We start from the raw sequence: 19837 nt of genomic DNA, 5'->3' as shown, positions 1-19837 counted from the left end.
CACATGTCACAACCAAGTGTTCACATGCTGCAACTAAAGATCAAAGATCCTGCATGCTGCAACTAAGACCTAATCCAACCAAATAAATAAATAAATAAAATTTTTGAAAATACACAGATAGAACAACAACAAAAATCTCAAAATTTGTATGCAGACACAAAAGACCCCGAGTGGCCAAAGCAATCTTGAGAGAGAAAAACAGAGCTGGAGGAATCAGGCTCACTGACTTCCAACAAGACTACAAAGCTACAGTCATCAAAACAGTATGGTGCTGGCACAAAAATAGAAATATAGATCAATGGAACATAACAGAAAACCCATAAATAAACCCATGAACCTACGGTCAGTTAATCTATGACAAAGACTACACAATGTTGGAAACATAGTCCCTTCAACAAATGGTGCTGGGAAAACAGGACAGTTTTACATGTAAAAAAATGAAATCAGATCATTCTTTAACACTATACACAAAAATAAGCTCATAATGGATTAAAGGCCTAAATACAAGGCCAAACACTATAAAACTTCCAGAGGAAAACATCAGCAGAACACTCTCTGACAAATCACAGCAATATCTTTTTCAATCTGTCTTCCAGAATAATGGAAATAAAAACAAAAATAAGCAAATGAGGACTACTTAAATTCAAAAGTTTTTGCACAGTAAAGGAAACAATAAACAAAATGAAAAGACAACCCACAGATTGGGAGAAAATACATGCAAATGATGTGACTAACAAGGAATTACTCTTAAAAATTTACAAACCACTCATGATGCTTAACAGCATACAAACAAACAACCCAATCAAAAAATGGGCAGGGGGCAGAGTCAAGATGGCAATGAGAGAAGACACAGAGTCTGTGTCTCCTCAGGCCTAGGATACTCACCAGGTGCTGGTGGAGGACCTCTGGCAGACAGGCTGCAGGAGAAGCCCTGGGGGCAACCTAGTACTGGGTAGGGGAAAGTGGGGGAGGTTGAAGTTGGGGGACCACTGGCTGAGGGGTTGCTGGGGGAAGGGGAGAGATTTGGGCTCAAAAAACAGTTTGGGTGCAGGAGTGGTTTTGGTTCCCTGGGCACCAGTAGAAACACGTCTGCACAGCCAAAAGAGGGAGGAATCTCCGGGGATTGGAGGATGCACTGAGGGAAGCCTCTGGGGCTCTCCATCACTCAGCCAGGTTGACTGAGGGGCTGCTGGGGGAGGGGCAGTCATTTGGGTGTCTTTGGGTGCTAGGAGCAACATGATTGCTTGGCCAAGAGAGACCCCTGAAGGGATCAGAGGATCCATTGAGGAATCCCTTGTGGTTCCCATTTCACTTGGCCCCAGGGAGCCTTCTGGGACCCCCTGGGCCTCTGCCTTCTGAAGCCCCATCTGTCCTCCCAGGTCCTCTCTACCCTCCAGTTGAGCCCTCACCTCTTTGGGGCACTCTCTACTTTTCAGGGGCTCCTCTACCTGTGTGGGTCCCATGGACATGAGAAGGAGTGGGGAGGTTCCTGTGGAGAGAGGAAAAGGTGGGCCAGCTAGGGGAGGATCTTGTGGGATTCCACGAACAGGGAACTGACTGGTCTTCCCCCACCCACTCAGCCTTGGGGAGCCTCCTAAGGTCCCCAGGCCACCTTCTCCACCCTTTGGAGCCAACTCCATCCTCCAGGGCCCCCCTCTACCCTCGGCTGCCCTTTGTCTTCTAGTTTCCAACTCCCTCTGGGACCCCTGTTTCCTGGGGCCCTCATCCTCTTTCTAGGGACACCCATCTGGCCTCTGGACTGGGCACTCTGCCTTCCAAGTTTCTCCTCTGCCCTCCAGGGCCCTCTTCTCCCTTTGAGGCCCTCTTCCTCCCTCCAGGCAGATCCCACTGCTATCCAGGAGTCTCCCTCCATCCTCCAGGGTCACCCTCTGTTCTCTGGTTTCCTCCTCCCTCTAGGGTTCTATCCTCTGTGGACCCCTTCAATCCTGCAAACTCCACCGCTGGAAACCTCAGGACAAACAACTAATGAGACAGGAGCGGAGTCCCACTCATCAAAAAAAAAAAAAAAAAAAGAAAAGAAAGAAAGAAAGAAATGATAAAAAAAAATACATTACAGATGAAGAATCAAGGTGAAAAACTACAAGACCAAATAAATGAAGAGGGAATAGGCAACCTATCTGAAAAAGAAATTAGAGTAATGATAGTAAAGATGTTTAAACATGTTGAAAATGGAATAGAGAAAATGCTGGAAATATTTAACACATTTAACAAAGACATAAAAGAAATAAAGAAAAAGCAAACAGTGATGAACAACACAATCACTGAAATTAAAAATACTCTAGAAGGAATTGATAGCAGAATAACTGAAGCAGAAGAATGATTCCAGTGAACTGGAAGATAGAATGATGGAATAACTGCTGAGGAGCAGAATAAAGAAAAAAGAATGAAAAGAGACAGTCTAAGAGACAGCTGGGACAATATTAATATTAAATATTAAATTAAATTAAATATTAAATTCCTATATTCAAATTATAGGAATCCCAGAAGAGGTAGAGAAAAAGAAAAGTTATGAGAAAATATTTTAGGATATTACAGTCAAAAACTTCCCTAACGTGGGAAAGGAAATAACCACCCAAGTCCAGGAAGTCCAGAGAGTCCTGTACAGGATAAATTTAAAGAGAAATACACCAAGACACATATTAATCAAACTAATCAAAATTAAACACAAAGAAAAACTATTAAAAGCCACAAGGGAAAAGCAAAAAATAACATACAAAGAACCCCCATGAGGGTAACAGCTGATTTTTCAGCAGAAATTCTGTAGACAAGAAGGGAGTGACAGGATATATTTAAAGTATGAAAGGGGGAAAATACATATATATATATTAATATATATAATAAATATATAGTCAAGATTACTCTATAACCAAGATTACTTTCAGCCACAGAACTATAAAAGGTCAGTTTTCATAACAATCCCAAAAAAGGACAATGGCAAAGAATGTTCAAATTACCATACAATTGCACTCATTTCACATGGGAGCAAGGTAATGCCCAAAATCCTTCAAGCTAGGCATCCATGGTACATGAACTGAGAAGTTCCAGATGTACAAGCTAGATTTAAAAAGGCAGAGGAATCAGAGAAGACAACACTCATTGAAACGTAAAGAAAGCAAAGGAATTCCAGAAAAAATCTACTTTCTGTTACACTGACTATACTAAAGCCTCTGATTGTGTGGATCACAACAAACTGGAAAGTTCTTAAAGAGATGGAAACACCAGACCACCTTACCTGTCTCCTGAGAAACCTGTATGCAGGGCAAAAAACAACAGTTAGAACCAGACATGGAACAATGGATTGGTTCAAAATTGGTAAAGGAGTACATCAAGGTTCTGTATTGTCATCCTATTTATTTAACATCATGTAGAATGCAGCCTGAATGAATCACAAGCTGGAATGGAGATTGCCGGGAGAAATATCAACAACCTCAGATATGCAGATGATACCACTCTAATGACTGAAAGCAAAGAGGAACTACAGACCCTCTTGATGAGGGTGAAAGAAAAGAGTGGAAAAGCTGGCTTAAAACTCAACCTTCAAAAACTAAGATCATGGCACTTTGTCCTATCACTTCATGGCAAATAGATTCATGGCAAAAAGACTCTGATGCTTGGAAAGGTAGAGGGCAGGAAGGAAAAAGGGATGACAGAGGATAAGATGGTCGGATAGCATAGCCAACTCAATAAGCATGAGTTTGAATAACTCCAGGAGATAGTGAAGGACAGGGAAGCCCAGCATGCTGCAGTCCACAGTGTTTCAGGGAGTTGATTCTGACTTGGTGACTGAACAGCGAGATTACTCTATCCAGTAAGGATCTCATTAAGATTTGATGGTGAAATCAAAAGCTTTATAGACAAATAAAAGCTAAGACAATTCAGCTCCACCAAATCAGCTTTACAACAAATACTAAAGGAACTTTTCTAGCAGGAAACGTAAGAGAAAAAAAAAGCCCAACAAAAACAAATCCTAAACAACTAAGAAAATAGCAATAAGGGCATATATATAGAAAACGACCTTAAATGTAAATGGATTAAATGCCCAAACCAAAAGACACAGACAGGCTGAATGGATACAGAAACAAGACCTTTGCATATGCTACCTGCAAGAGACCCACTTCAGACCTAAGGAAACATACAAACTGAAAATCATGGAATGGCAAAAGATATTTCATGCAAATGGGAATCAAAAGAAAGTGGGAGTAGCAATGCTCATGTCAGACAAAAAAAACTTTAAGGTAAGAACTGTTACAAGAGGTAATAATGAACACTACATAATGATCAAGGGATCAATCTTCCAAGAAGATTTAACAATTATAAATATTTATGCACCCAACATAGGAGCACCTCAATACATAAGGCAAATGCTAACAACCATAAAGAGGAAATCAATGGTAACACAGTAATAGTAAGGGATTTTAACACCCCACTCACACCAGTGAGCAGATCATCTGTACAGAAGATTAATAAGGAAACACAAACCTTAAATCATACATTAGACCAGATGGACCTAATTGATATCTTCAGGACATTTCATTTCAGAACAGCAGAATACACTTTTTTCTCAAGTACACATGGAACATTTTGCAGGAGAGGTCATATCTTGGGTCACAAATCAAACCTTGGTAAGTTTAAGAAAATTGAAATTGTGTCAGGCATCTTTTCCAACCACAACAATATGAGACTAGATATCAATTACAGGGGGAAAATGTAAAAAACACAAGCACATGGAGACTAAATAATATGCTTCTAAATAACCAAAAGGTCACTGAAGACTTCAAAAAGGAAATAAAAAATGCCTAGAAACAAATGACAATGAATACACGATGACCCAAATTCTATGGGATTCAGCACAAGCAGTTCTAAGAAAGAGGTTTATAGCAATACAAGCCTACCTCAAGAAATGAAAAAAACCATCAAATAAACAACTTGACTACACCTAAACCAACTAGAAAAAGAAGAAAAAAAAAAAAAAAAAAAAAAAAAAAAAACCAGCCACAGTTAGCAGAGGGAAAGAAATCATAAAGATTAGAACATAAATAAATGAAAAAGAAATGATGGAAACAATAGCAAAGATCAGTAAAACTAAAAACTGGCTCTTTGACAAGATAAAATTGACAGACCACTAGCCAGACTTGTTAAGAAAAATAAAAAAGAAAACTCAAATCAATAAAATTAGAAACAAAAAAGGAGAAGTTACAACAGACAACTCAGAAATACAAAGGATCATAAAAGACTACTATGAGCAACTATATGCCAATAAAATGGACAAACTGGAAGAAATGGATAAGTTCTTAGAAAAGTACAATCTCCTAATACTGAACCAGGAAGAAATAGAAGTGATCAGACCATTCATAAGCACCAAAATCAAAACTGCAATCAAAAATCTTTCAACAAACAAAAGTTCAGGGTAAGATGGCTTCCCAGGTGAAATCTACCAAAGTTTACAGAATAGCTAAAACCTATCCTGCTCAAACTCTTCCAGAAAATTGCAGAGGAAGGAAATCTCCCAAACTCCTTCTATGAGGCCTCCATCACTTTGATACCAAAACAAGACAAAGATACCACCAAAAAAGAAAATTAGAGGTCAATATCACTGATGAATGTAGATGCATATATCCTCAACAAAATTCTAGCAAAGAGAATCCAACAACACATTAAAATGATCATACACTGTGATTAAGTAGAATTTATCCCAGGGATGCCAGGATTCTTCAATATATGCTAATCATTCAATGTGATACAGCATGTCAACAAACTGAAAGATAGAAACCATACGATCATCTTAATAGATGCAGAAAAAGCTTTTGACAAAGTTCAACACTCATTTATGATAAAAACTCTCCAGAAAGTAGGCATAGAAGGAACATACCTCAACATAATAGATGCTATATATAACAAACCCACAGCAAACATTATCCTCAATGCTGAAAAAACTGAAAGCAGTTCTTCTAAGATCATGAATAAGATGAGGGTGTCCACTCTTGCCACTATTATTCAACATAGTTTTGGAAGTCCTAGCTATGGCAGTCAGAGAAGAAAAAGAAAAGTAATCCAGATCAGAAAAGAAGTAAAACTATCACAGGTTGCAGATGACATGATACTACATATAGAAGACCCTAAAGATGCCACCAGAAAATTACTAAAACTAATCAATGAATATTGTAAAGTTGCAAGATATAAAGTTAATACACTGAAATGCCTTACATTCCTATATGCTAACAATGAAAAATCAGAAAGTGAAGTTAAGGAAACAATCCCATTCACCATTGCAAATAAAAGAATAAAATATCTAGGAAGAAACCTACCTGCAGAAAATTATAAGACACTGATGAAAGAAATCAAAGATGATGCAAACAGATGCAAAGATATTCCATGTTCTTGGATTGGAAGAATTAATATTGTAAAAAAGACTATATGGCCCAAAGCAATCTACAGATTTAACGCAATCCCTAGCAACCTACCCAGGATATTTTTCAGAGAACAAGAAAAAAAAAAATCACAGTTTACATGTAAACATGAAATATGTTAAATAGCCAAAGAAATCTTGAGAAAAAACAGGGAACTGGAGGAATCATCCTTTCTGACTTCAGACTATACTACAAAGTTACAGTCATATATAAAGACAGTATGGTATTGGCATGAAAACAGAAATATAGACCAATGGAACAGATGGAAAGCCCAGAGATAAACCCACACCCCTAAGAACCCCTTATCTATGACAAAGGAGGCAAGAATATACAATGGGGAAAAGACAGCCTCTTCAAGCTGGGATAACTGCATAGCTACATGTAAAACAATGAAACTAGAACCATTCCTAACACCAAACACAAAAATAAATTCAAAATGAATTAAAGACTTAAATGTAAGGTGAGAAACTATAAAGCTCCTAGAGGAACACATAGGCAGCACACTCTTTGACATAAATGACTGCAAGATCCTCTTTGACCCACCTCCCAGAGTAATGGAAATAAAAATAAACAAATGGGCCCTAATTAACTTAAAATCTTTTGCACAGCAAAGGAAACAATAAGCATAATTAAAAGACAACCCTCAAAATAGAAAATAATTACAAATGAAATAACTGACAAAGGACTACTCTCCAGGATATATAAGCAGCTCATACAGCTCAATATCGGGAAAACAAACAGCCCCATCAAAAATTGGGCAAAAGGCCTAAACAGACATTTCTCCAAAAAAGACATACAAATGAACCTGTGAAAAGATGCTAAACATCACTAATTATTAGAGAAATGCAAATCAAAAGTACAATGAAGTATCACCTCACGTGAGTCAAAATGGTCATCATCAAAAAAATTTACAAACAGTAAGTGTGGAAGAGGGTGTGGAGAAAAGGGTACCCTCTTGCATTGTCGGTAGGAATATAAATTGATACAGTCACTATGGAGAACAGTATGGGGATTCCTTAAAAAACTAGGAATAAAATGATCATATGACCTAGCAATCCCTGTGCTGGGCATATATTCTGAGAAAACCATGATTGAAAAAAACCATACGCACTCCAAAGTTCATTGCAGAACTATTTACAATAGCTAGGGCATGGAAGCAACCTGGGTGTCTATCAACAGATGGATGGACCAAGAAGTTATGGTGTATGTATATACAGTGGGATATTACTCAGCCATAAAAGGAACACATTTGAGTCCATTCTAATGAGATGGATGAACATAGAGCCTCTACAAAGTGAAATAACTCAGAAGGATAAAAACAAATACCATATATAATGCATATATATATAATCTAGAAAGATGGTACTGATGAACCTATTTGCAAGGAAGCCTTGGAGACACAGATATAGACAATAGACTTGCAGATAAAATGGGGGAAGACAAGGGTAGGACAAATTGAGAGAATAGCGTTGAGACATGTACATACCATGGATAAAATGAATAGCCAGGGGGAATTTGCTATATGATGAGGGAATGCAAACCCAGTGTTCTGTTACAACCTAGGCAGAGGGAGGTAAGAGGGAGGTCCGGGGGGGAGGACCTATGTATATGTGTATACCTATGTCTGTTTTACACTGATGTATGGCAGAAACCAACAAAATATTGTAAAGTAATTATTCTGCAATTAAAAATAAAAAATTTTAAAAGGACAAATTTACTCAATTTTCAGAGCTTGTATATCTGCAGTTTCTTTAAAATAACCAGTTTAAGATAATCCTAATAAAATCAAATTTACATTTTATGACAAGATAAGAAAAGCTTAAACATAAAATTTTTCTATGCCCATTTAGTCCTCTTTCTTCCCTTTTGATGTGTTTTGTGCTTCTGTATTATCTAGACCTCCATAGGAGAAAACATTCCTTTTTAATTCAGTAAGGGTTCACAGTGATTCACTATTCACTTTGTAGTGCAAATCTGGATTGTATAAACTGTCAATACATAGTTTAAAATATAGCCCTTTGTCTCAAAAATGTACGTAACTGTTTCTTGACCTCTAATGGGTGGAACAGGCCTCAGAGCTTTCTGAAAGACTGTCTCCCTGGTTATATATGAGCCTCAGGTTGGCTCATATAATATTTTTATTTCTTTTTTAGTTTGACTATTTATATTGATTAAATTTTTGGCCTACATTTTTGTGGCAGAACCAGCAGGATATCAAAGATACCAAGTAAAAAGAAAAATAAATATTGTAAATTAATGCATATATATATGAAACCTAGAAAAATGGTACTGATGAACCTATTTGCAGGGCAGGAATAGAGACATAGACATAGAGAACAGACTTGTGGACACAACAGGGAAAGAATAGAGTGGGACAAATTGAGAGAGTAGCATTGAAGTACATTTATTACCATATGTAAAATAGATAGCTAGTGGGAAGTTGCTATATGACACAGGGAGTTCAACCTGGTGCTCTGGGACACCTAGAGGGGTGGGATTGGGGTTGGGGGTGGGTGGGAGGGAGATTCAAGAAGGAGGGGATATGTGCACTTGAAAAAAAGAAAGTGAAAATGCAAGTTTTCAGTCACTTCCAGCTCTTTGCAACTCCATGGACTATACAGGCCATTGAATTCTTCAGACCAGAATACTGGAGTGGGTAGCCTTTCCCTTCTCCTGGGGATTTTCCCAACCCAGGAATTGAACCCAAGTCTCCCGCATTGTGGGCAGATTCTTTACCCGCTGAGTCACAAGGGAAGCCCAAGAACACTGGAGTTGGTAGCCTATCCCTTCTCCAGAAGATCTTCCCCACCCAGGAATCAAACCAGGGTCTCCTGTATTGCAGGCAGATTCTTTACCAACTGAACTATCAGTGTACCTATGACTTATATGTATATTTGTGACTGATTCACACTGTTATATGGCAGAAACCAATACAACATTGTAAAGCAATCACCTACCAATTAAAAATAAATTTTAAAAAATAGGGGGAAAAAAAAAGGTACCCAACTGTGAACATATAGTCTACCCTGAACTGGTGCTTAGTACCAATATTCGCACTTTCAGTTCAGTTTAGTCGCTCAGTCGTGTCTGACTCTTTGCGACCCCATGAACCACAGCACACCAGGCCTCCCTGTCCATCACCAACTCCCGGAGTCCACCCAAACTCATGTCCATTGTGTCGGTGATGCCATCCAACCATCTCATCCTCTGTCCTCCCCTTCTTCTCCTGCCCTCAATCTTTCCCAGCATCAGGGTCTTTTCAAATGAGTTAGGTCTCCACATCAGGTGGCCAAAGTATTGGAGTTTCAGCTTCAACATCAGTCCTTACAATGAACACCCAGGACTGATCTCCTTTAGGATGGACTGGTTGGATCTCCTTGCAAGGGACTCGAGTCTTCTCCAACACCACAGTTCAAAAGCATCAATTCTTCAGTGTTCAGCTTTCTTTATAGTCCAGCTCTCACATCCACACATGACTACTGGAAAAACCATAGCCTTGACTAGACGGACCTTTGTCCGGCAAAGTAATATCTCTGCTTTTTAATAAAATTGGCACTTTGAGCTCCACCAACTTTTTGGTACTCCTTAGTGTTCTGATGAGTTCCCTGATATCTGGGTTTCACCTTTTTTTAAATGGTGATCTTAAAAATTTTTTATTTGAGCTGTTTTGACTTAAGACTGATGCATTTTCTAGGCATGAGCCTAGGAGGTTCTGGGTAGGAAGTCCAGGGAAACAGAGGTGGGTGGGCTTTTGTTAAATTTGGTTTAAATTGGGAGGAAAAAAGTTGAATTATGGTCTAAACAAACTGTTCACTAGTGAAATGAGAGACTGAATGAATTTAGCCCCAAAGAATGAGAGACATTTGCTCCTTCTAGCCACAAGGTGTCCTCAGGTGACTGAGAACCTAGTGGAATTGTCTGAGGATCAATCCTTTTGACAAGGAGCTGTCTCACAGGGTATCCCACTACAACAGTTAAGTAAATTCTCCTCTTTCAGGGATGCATAATAGAGGCTGATCACCTAGTGGTCTGAGCATTCATAGTGGTTTTAGACTGTCAGAGGGAGAAGCTGAGACATACAAAAGAGTCCAGTGGACCCAAGAGTGACTCTTTGGGGAGCTAGATGCAGAAGCAACACAAGTCTAATCCACTACACTGTTTTCAGAAACTTGTTCAGATCATATCTCATATTTGAATTAGACTACATAATAGTACTGGGAAATGGTGTCTCAAAGGCCAAATACCTCCTGGATGGAACAGCTGTGTATACTAGGCTGGGTTTATGTATAACACAGAACTGATACTTGCAAGAACTATTGGGAATTAAAGTAAATCCTGACCTGATTCCAAAACTTATTTTTGTGTGTACAGTTAGAGAAACCCTATGGAAAGCAAGACTTCTCATTAGGTCAGTCAGTCTCCTTGATCCCTGCCTGCAGGGTCTATTGGAAACAAAAGTGGTAAGAGCTTTTATCTTTTCCAAAATTACATAATCAGGAGAAAATATTTGTAGGACTAGTTCCTTAGACCCTTTGAACTGGAAAGACAATTGTTAAAATTTTAGAATTCTCTCATCTTAAACTATTGTATGAATTTTAATTTAAATGAAGAAGCCCCCAAAAGGCTCCAAAATTTCGAAATAATCTCATTGAAGGATTTGCTATAGAAGGCTAATCAAAGACTAATGATATAAAAGGTATTTAAAACAAAAATTTATAAGACTGATGTAACTACTGCTCCCCTCTATCCTCCTTTATTTGAGTACTCACTCTAGCAATCCTCTATTTGAATTGCCTTTCCACTGTGAAAAGACTTTTAAAATGTTGCCTTTAGAAATGGGACTACATGAGCCTGTAGGTGATCCTATTCAGGACACGGCTAAACTGAAAGGCATACTAACAAACTACTTCCCTGGTAGTCCAGTGGTTAAGAATCCACCTGCCAGAACATTTGATGACATAAATCAAAGCAAGATCCTCTATGACTCACTTCCTAGACTAATGGAAATTGTAAAAAAAGTAAACAAGTGGGACCTGATTAAACTTAAAAGCTTTTGCGCAGCAAATGAAACTATAAGCAAGGTGAAAAGACAACCCTCAGAATGGGAGAAAATAATAATAGCAAATGAAACAACTGACAAAGGATTAATTTCCAAAATATACAATCAGCTCGTATAACTCAATACCAGAAAAACAAACAACCCAATCAAAAAGTGGGAAAAAGGCTGAGACACGTTTTTCCAAGAAAGATATACAGATGGCTAGTAAACACAAGAAAAGATACTCAATTTTGTTCATTAGTTGAGAAATGCAAATCAAAACTACAGTGAGATATCACCTCAAACTGGTCAGAATGACCATCATCAAAAAGTCTACAAACAATAAATGCTGGAGAGGGTGTGGAGAAAAGAAAACCCTCTTTTGCTGTTGATGGGAGTGTAAATTGATCCAACCACTATAGAGATGGTATGGAGATTCCATCCATATACTCTGAGGAAACCAAAACTGAAAAAGACACATGCACTCAATGCTCATTGCAGCACTATTTACAATTGCTAGAACATGGAAGCAACCTAGATGTCCATCGACAGATGAATGGATACAGAAGTTGTAATACACACACACAAAGTAATATTAGTCAGAAAAATAGCGCATATGAGTCAGTTCTAATGAGGTGGATGAACCTAGAGCCTATTATACAGAGTGACGTAAGTCAGAAAGAAAAAGATAAATATCTTATAATAACTCATATATATGGAGCTTAGAAAGATGGTACGGAAGAATTTATTTGCAGGGCAGCAATGGAGAAACAGATATAGAGAACAAACTTATGGACATGGGAGAAGGGAGGAGAGAGTGAGATGTCTAGAGAGAGTAACATGGAAACTTACATTACCATATGTAAAATGGATAGGCAACAGGAATTTTCTGTGTGGTTCAGGGCAAACAGGGGCTCTGTATCAACCTAGAAGGGTGGAATGGGGAGGGAGATGGGAGGGAGGTCCAAGAGGGAGGGGACATATGTATACCTATGGCTGACTCATGTTGAGGTTTGACAGAAAACAACAAAATTCTGTAAAGCAATTATCCTTCACGTAAAAAATTAATAAAGAAAAAAAAATGAATCCACTTGCCAATGCAGATGGCACAGATCTCATCTCTGCCTCAGAACTAGCATCCCACATGCCTCGTGGCAACTGATGGTATGTGCCACAGCTACTGAAGCATGCACGCCCTAAATCCTGTGCTCTGCAACAAGAGAAGTCACACAAAGAGATGCCCATGCACCACAGCTAGAGAGTATATCTCACACTCCACAATTAGAGAAAGCTTGCACGCAGCAACAAAAACCCAGTGAAGTGGAAAAAAAAAAAAGTATATGGGGCAAATGTTTTAAAAAAAAGAAGTCCATAAGTCCAGGGAGGATCCTCAAAACTTTTTGTAAATGGATTACAAGATGGGATGCCACAGGTCAGACTATAGTCAAGTTGTTCAGTCACTCGGTCATGTCCAACTCTTTGCAATCCCATGGACTGCAGCAGGCTTCCCTGTCCATCAACTCCTGGAGCTTGCTCAAACTTATATCCATTGAATTGGTGATGCCATCCAATCATTTCGTCTTCTGTTGTTCCTTTCTCCTCCTGCCTTCAATCTTTCCCAGCACCAGGGTCTTTTCCAAAGAGTCAGTTCTTTGCTTCAGGTGGCCAAAGTATTGAAGCTTCAACTTCAGCATCAGTCCCTCTGATGAATATTCAGGATTGACTTCCTTTAGAATTGACTGGTTTGAACTCCTTGCAGTCCAAGAGACTCTCAAGAGTCTTCTTCAACACCACAGTTCAAAAGCATCAATTCTTCAGTGCTCAGCCTTCTTTATGGTCCAGCTCCCACAGCCATACATGACTACTGGAAAAAAATCATGGCTTTGACTAGACGAACCTTTGTTTGGCAAAGTAATGTCTCTGCTTTTTAATATGCTTGATCATAGCTTTTTTTCCAAAAAGCAAGCATCTTTTAATTTCATGACTGCAGTCACCATCTGCAGTGATTTTGGAGCCCAGTAAAATAAATTCTGTAACTGTTTCCATTGTTTCTGCATATATTTGCCATGAAGTAATGGGACCAGATTGAAGAAGGCAATGGCAACCCATTCCAGTACTCTTGCCTGGAAAATCCCATGAATGGAGGAGCCTGGTGGGCTGCAGTCCATGGGGTCGCGAAGAGTCAGACACGACTGAGCAACTTCACTTTTACTTTTCACTTTCATGCATTGGAGAAGGAAATGGCAACCCACTCCAGTGTTCTTGCCCGGAGAATACCAGGGACGGCAGAGCCTGGTGGGCTGCCGTTTATGGGGTCGCACAGAGTCGGACACAGCAGAAGTGACTTAGCAGCAGCAACAATGGGACCAGATGCCATGATCTTCGTTTTTTGAATGTTGAGTTTTAAGCCAGCTTTTTCACTCTCCTCTTTCACCTTCATCAACTGGCTCTTTAATTCCTCTTCACTTTCTGCCATAAGGGTGGTGTCATCTGCATATCTGAGGTTATTGATATTTCTCCCGGCAATCTTGATTCCAGCTTGTGCTTCATCCAGCCTGGCATTTCACATGATGAACTCTACATATAAATTAAATAAGGAGGGTGACAATATACAGCCTTGACTTACTCCTTTCCCAATTGTGAACCAATAATCCCATGTCCGGTTGTAACTCTTGCTTCTTGTACTGCATACAGGTAAGGTGGTTTAGTATTCCCATTTCTTGAATAATTTCCCACAGTTTGTCATGATACTTACTTGTAAACTGGAAAATGTCCTGAATTACTCTAGTTTTCTCACTATCTGACTATGATTATTCAAACAAATGTTTCCATTTTTCTCCCATTCTCTTGACTGGAAATCGTTAAGAACCGAAACTGCCCCTTTTCTGAATACACTCAAGCTAACATTGGATAACATGACATAAACTTCAGAGAAATCCCCATAACAGCTCACCTGCAATCTTCATGCCTGATGCTGTATGAGTTACTCAGAAAGTTTAACTGGACACCCAATGACATCATCAGAGACATTTCAAATTGCAAAAAAAAAAAAAAAAAAAAAGCTTCAACCCATAAAGTCTTCTTCAGTTGGCACCCTTCTTGTCTTGATGCCTTATTGTGATCTGGATTGCACCTAGTTACACTGGTTATTTTAATTTGTTCTCTATTGGATTCTTTCAAGCTGTTTGTGCTTTGTACGCTTCTCCGCTACACTATGACACCCTCCACAGCAATAACGATAGCTGGAGAGGATTGACCATTCTTATAAGATTTCTCTATATAAAGATTCATTAACTCCTCCTATTTTGAACACCACCCAAGACTTACTTCTTAGAAAACTCCATCTCATTCTCCATAGTGGCTGTAAAACCTACATTCCCATCAACAGTGCTGGAGGATCCCCTTTTCTTCACACTCTCTCCAGCATTTACTGTTTGTACATTTTTTGACAATAGCCATTCTAACCAGCATAAGATGACTCCTCATTGTTTTTTTGATTGGCATTTTTCTAATAATTAGTGATGTTGAGCATCTTTTCATGTGCATTTTGGAGAAATGGCTATTTAAATCTGCCAACCTTTTGAGTGGGTTCTTATTTTTTTTATATTGAGCTGCATGAGCTGTTTGTATATTTTGGAGATTAATCCCTTCTTGTCAGTTGCTTTACTTGTGATGGATCTGTTCATGTTTTCTATTTGTTCCTGGTTCAGTCTTAGAAGATTCTACCTTTCTAAAGATTTGTTCATTTCTTCCAGCTTGTCCATTTTGTTGGTATACAGTTGCTTATAATAGTCTCTTGCAATCCTTTGTATTTCTATGGTGTTAGTTGTAATTTCTCCTTTCTCATCTCTAATTTTACTGATTTGAGTCCTCTCTCTGTCTCTCTCTCTGTGTTTTTTTTTTTTTTCTTTTCTTGATGAGCCTGGCTAAAAGTTATCAATTTTGTTTATCTTCTCAAAGAACTAGCTTTTAGCTTTGCTAATTTTTGCTATTATGTCCTCATCCTCCACCACCCCTTTTAATTGATTGTTTCAATTTATTTTTTATTAGTTTGATTAGTATGTGTCTTGGTATGTTTTTCCTTAGGTTTATCTTGTAAGGGGCTCTATGTGCTTCCTGGACTTGTGTGGCTATTTCCTTTCCCATGTTAGGGATGTTTTTGACTAAAATCTCTTCAAACATTTTTTGCAGATCCTTTCTGTTTTTCTTCTTTTACTGGGTTCCCTATAATCAGAATCTTGTTGTGTTTTATGTTGTCCCAGAAGTCTCTGAGATTGTCCTTTCTTTTCATTCTTTTTTCTTTATTCTGTTCCATGACAGTTATTTTCATCATTCTATCTTCCAGTTCCCTTATTCGTCCTTCTGTCTTAGTTATTCTGTTATTAATTCCTTCAAGTGTATTTTCATTTCAGTTATTGTGTTTTTTCATCATTATTTGTTGTTTAGTTCTTCTAGGTCCTTATTGAACATTTCTTGCATTTTCTTGATCTGTGCCTCCATGTTATTTCCAAGATTTTGGATTGTCTTTCTTTTCTTAGTATTTTATTTATTGCATGTTAATTTAGTTTTGGCTGCACTGGGTCTTTGTTGCTGTGTGCTGTCTTTCTCTAGTTGCTGCAAGCAGGGGCTACTCTCTAGAATAGGCATTTCTCATTGTGGTGGCTTCTCTTTGTTGTGGAGCACAGACTCTAGGATGTGTGGGCTTCAAAAGTTACAGCTCTTAGGCTCTAAAGCACTGGCTCAGTAATTGTGGCACTGAGTCATGTGCAGTCTTCCTGGAGTAGGGTTTCAATCTGTGTCCCATGCATTGGCAAGTGGATTTTTAACCACTGGACCATCAGGTACATACTGGATCTTTATTATCATTACTCTGATTTCTTTTTCAGGTTGATCATCTATTTCTTCTTCATTTATTTGGTTTTGTAGGTTTTTACCTTTCTCTTTCCTAAATAACATATTTGTATATCATCTCATTTTTTTGTTGTTGTTGTTGATGGGTGGGGCTGTGTTCCTCTCTTGCTAGCTGTTTGACTTGAAGTGTCTGGAGTGTACAGGCAGTTGGGCAGAGTCAGATGTTGGTGCCAAGATGAGGGTGTCCAGAAGAGCTCACATCCATTAATATTCCCTGGGACCTGAACTTCTCTGGTAGACCAGCAGCTTGGACTCTATGCTACCAATTCAGGGGCTCAGACTCAATCCCTGGCCTGATTTCACAAGTACTCCTCCTGTCTCCTGAAGTGTCTGAGGTCTCCCACGGGTGCTCAGCAGGTGCTCTGTGAGAATTGCTCTAATATGTTCTCGTCATACTTATGAGAATATGTGAACTCTACATCCTTCTAGTTCTCCACTTTGATTCTGCCCCCTGTAAATGACTGGTGAACCAATGGTCCTGACCCAACCTGGGACATGGTTGCCTAAAGCCCACATCTGGTCCACTTATTATCTTAATGTAGGCATCTAGAACATGTGCCAGAAATTCAAAAGACTTATTGGATGCTTATCTAGAATAACTTATGGCACCTTATCCCTGAAAGACAAATATTTTCTTTCTTGTTTCAGAGTTTGTCATAATTCTTGCCAGACAGCTTTCCTTGTGGCTTTTGCCTCCTTTCCAGAACACTTTTGGGTTTTACCTGAATCTGTCTTCTGAACTGCAATTTCTAAAATCCCAAATATACTCTTTTCCAATTATCAGCCTTCTGCATTTTTCTTGTTGATGGTATGGACTGGATTTTTTTTTTTAAATATATTTCAGGGGATAATTGCTTTACAATATTGTGTTGTTTTCTCCCATACAATGACATGAATCAGCTGTAAGTATACAAATATCCCCTCCCTTTTGAATCTCCCTCCCACCCCACCCCATCCCACCCCTCAGCTGTCACAGAGCATCAGGTTGAGCTCCCTGTGTTACACAACAGCCTCATACTAGCTATTTTACACATGGTAATATATATGTTTCAATGTTACTCGTTCAATTTGTCCTATCTTCTCCTTCTTTACTGTGTCCACGAGTCTGTTCTCCATGTCTGTGTCTTTATTCCTGCCCTTCAAATAAGTTCACTACTCCATTTTTCTAGATTCCATATATACGTGTTAATATACGATATTTTTCTTTTTCTGACTTAGTTCACTCTGTATAACGGGCTCTAGTTTCATTTATCTCAGTTCAACTGACTAAAATTCATTCTTTTCTCTATTTTTAGTTGGAGGATGATTGCTTTACAATGTGCTGGTTTCTGTCACACAACATCACAAATCAGTCATAACTATGTACACCACGGAAGCCACACACACACACATATACACACACTCTCACCCATCCTGCCCCTCTAGGTTATCACAGAGAGCCAGGGTGGGCTCCCTACGTTATGCAGCAGCTTCCCAATAGCTATGTATTTTACACATGGTCGTGTATGTATATCAATGCTACTTTCTCAATTCATCCCATGCTCTCCTTCCCTCTCTGTGTCCACAAATCCATTCTCTATCTTTGTGTCTCCATTCTTTCCTTGCAAATAGGTTTATCAGTACCATTTTCCTAGATTCCATATATATGCTTTAAGATACTGTAGTTGTTTTTCTCTTTTTGACTTGCTTCACTCTGTATAACAGGCTCTAGGTTCATTCACCTCTCTACAATTGACTCAGATTTGTTCCTTTTTATGGCTGAGTAATATTCCATTGTGTTTATGTATCACAACTTCTTTATCCATTCATCTGTCAATGGATATCTAGGTTGCTTCCATGTTCTGGCTATTGTAAATAGTGCTACAATGAACACACATGCATCTGTCTTTTACAATTGTGACTTTCTCAAGGTATAGCTTCCCAGGTGGCACTAGTGGCAAAGAAAACTCCTGCTAATGCAGGAGATGTAAGAGATGTGGCTTCAATCTCTGGGTTGGGAAGATCCCCTGGAGGAGGACATGGGTAACCCACTCCAGTATTCTTGCCTGGAGAATCCCATGGAGAGAGAAGCCTGGCAGGCTATAGTCCATAGGGTCACAAAGCATCAGACATGACTAAAGACATTTAGCATATGGTAGTTTTATTCCTAGCTTTCTGAGGAATCTCCATACTGTTCTCCATAGTGACTGTATCAGTTTACATTTCCACCAATAGTGTGAGGGTTCCCTTTTCTCCACTTTCTCTCTGGCATTTATTGTTTGTAGATTTTTTTTTTATTATGGCCATTCTGACTGGTGTGAGATGATATCTGATTGTTGTTTTGATTTTCATTTCTCTAATAATGACCAGTTGAGCTATTTCAAATCCTAAAAGATAATGCTGTGAAAATGCTGCACTCAGTATGCCAGCAAATTTGGAAAACTCAGCAGTGGCCACGGGATTGGAAAAGGTCAGTTTTCATTCTAATCCCAAAGAAAGACAATGCCAAAGAATGTTCAAACCACCACGCAATTGCACTCATCTCACATGCTAGTAAAGTAATGCTCAAAATTCTCCAAGCCAGGCTTCAACAGTATGTGAATTGAGAATTTCCAGATGTTCAAGCTGGATTTAGAAAAGGCAGAGGAACCAGAGATCAAATTGCCAACATCCGATGGATCATTGAAAAAATAAGAGAGTTCCAGAAAAACATCTACTTCTGCTTTATTGACTATGCCAAAGCCTTTGACTGTGTGGATCACAACAAACTGTGGAAAATTCTTCAAGAGATGGGAATACCAGACCACCTGACCTGCCTCCTGAGAAATCTGCATGAAGGTCAAGAAGCAACAGTTAGAACTGGACATGGAACAAAAGACTGGTTCCAAATCAGGGAAGGAGTACGTCAAGACTGTATATTGTCACCCCGCTTATTTAACTTCTATGCAGAGTACATCATGTGAAATGCTGGGCTGGATGAAGCCCAAGCTGGAATCAAGTTTGCTGGGAGAAATATCAATAACCTCAAATATGCAGATGACACTGCCCTTAAGGCATAAAGCGAGGAAGAACTAAAAAGCCTCTTGATGAAAGTGAACGAGGAGAGTCAAAAAGTTGGCTTAAAATTCAACATTCAGAAACAAAGATAATGGCATCTGGTCCCATCATTTCATGGCGAATAGATGGGGAAACAATGGAAACAGTGACAGACTTTATTTTTTTGGACTCCAAAAGTCACTGCAGATGGTGACTGCAGCCATGAAATTAAAAGATGCTTGCTCCTTGGAAGAAAAGCTATGACCAACCTAGACAGTATATTAAAAAGCAGAGACATTACTTTGCTGACAAAGGTCCGTCTAGTCAAAGCTATGGTTTTTCCAGTAGTCATGTATGGATGTGATAGTTGGACCATAAAGAAGTCTGAGCAAAAAAAAAAAAAAAGAAGGCTGAGTACCCAAAGAATTGATGCATTTGAACTGTG

This window comes from Cervus canadensis, chromosome 4 (assembly GCF_019320065.1).
Source record: "Cervus canadensis isolate Bull #8, Minnesota chromosome 4, ASM1932006v1, whole genome shotgun sequence".
NCBI classification, from domain to species: Eukaryota; Metazoa; Chordata; class Mammalia; order Artiodactyla; family Cervidae; genus Cervus; species Cervus canadensis.
Note: the sequence above shows the minus strand (reverse complement) of the source record.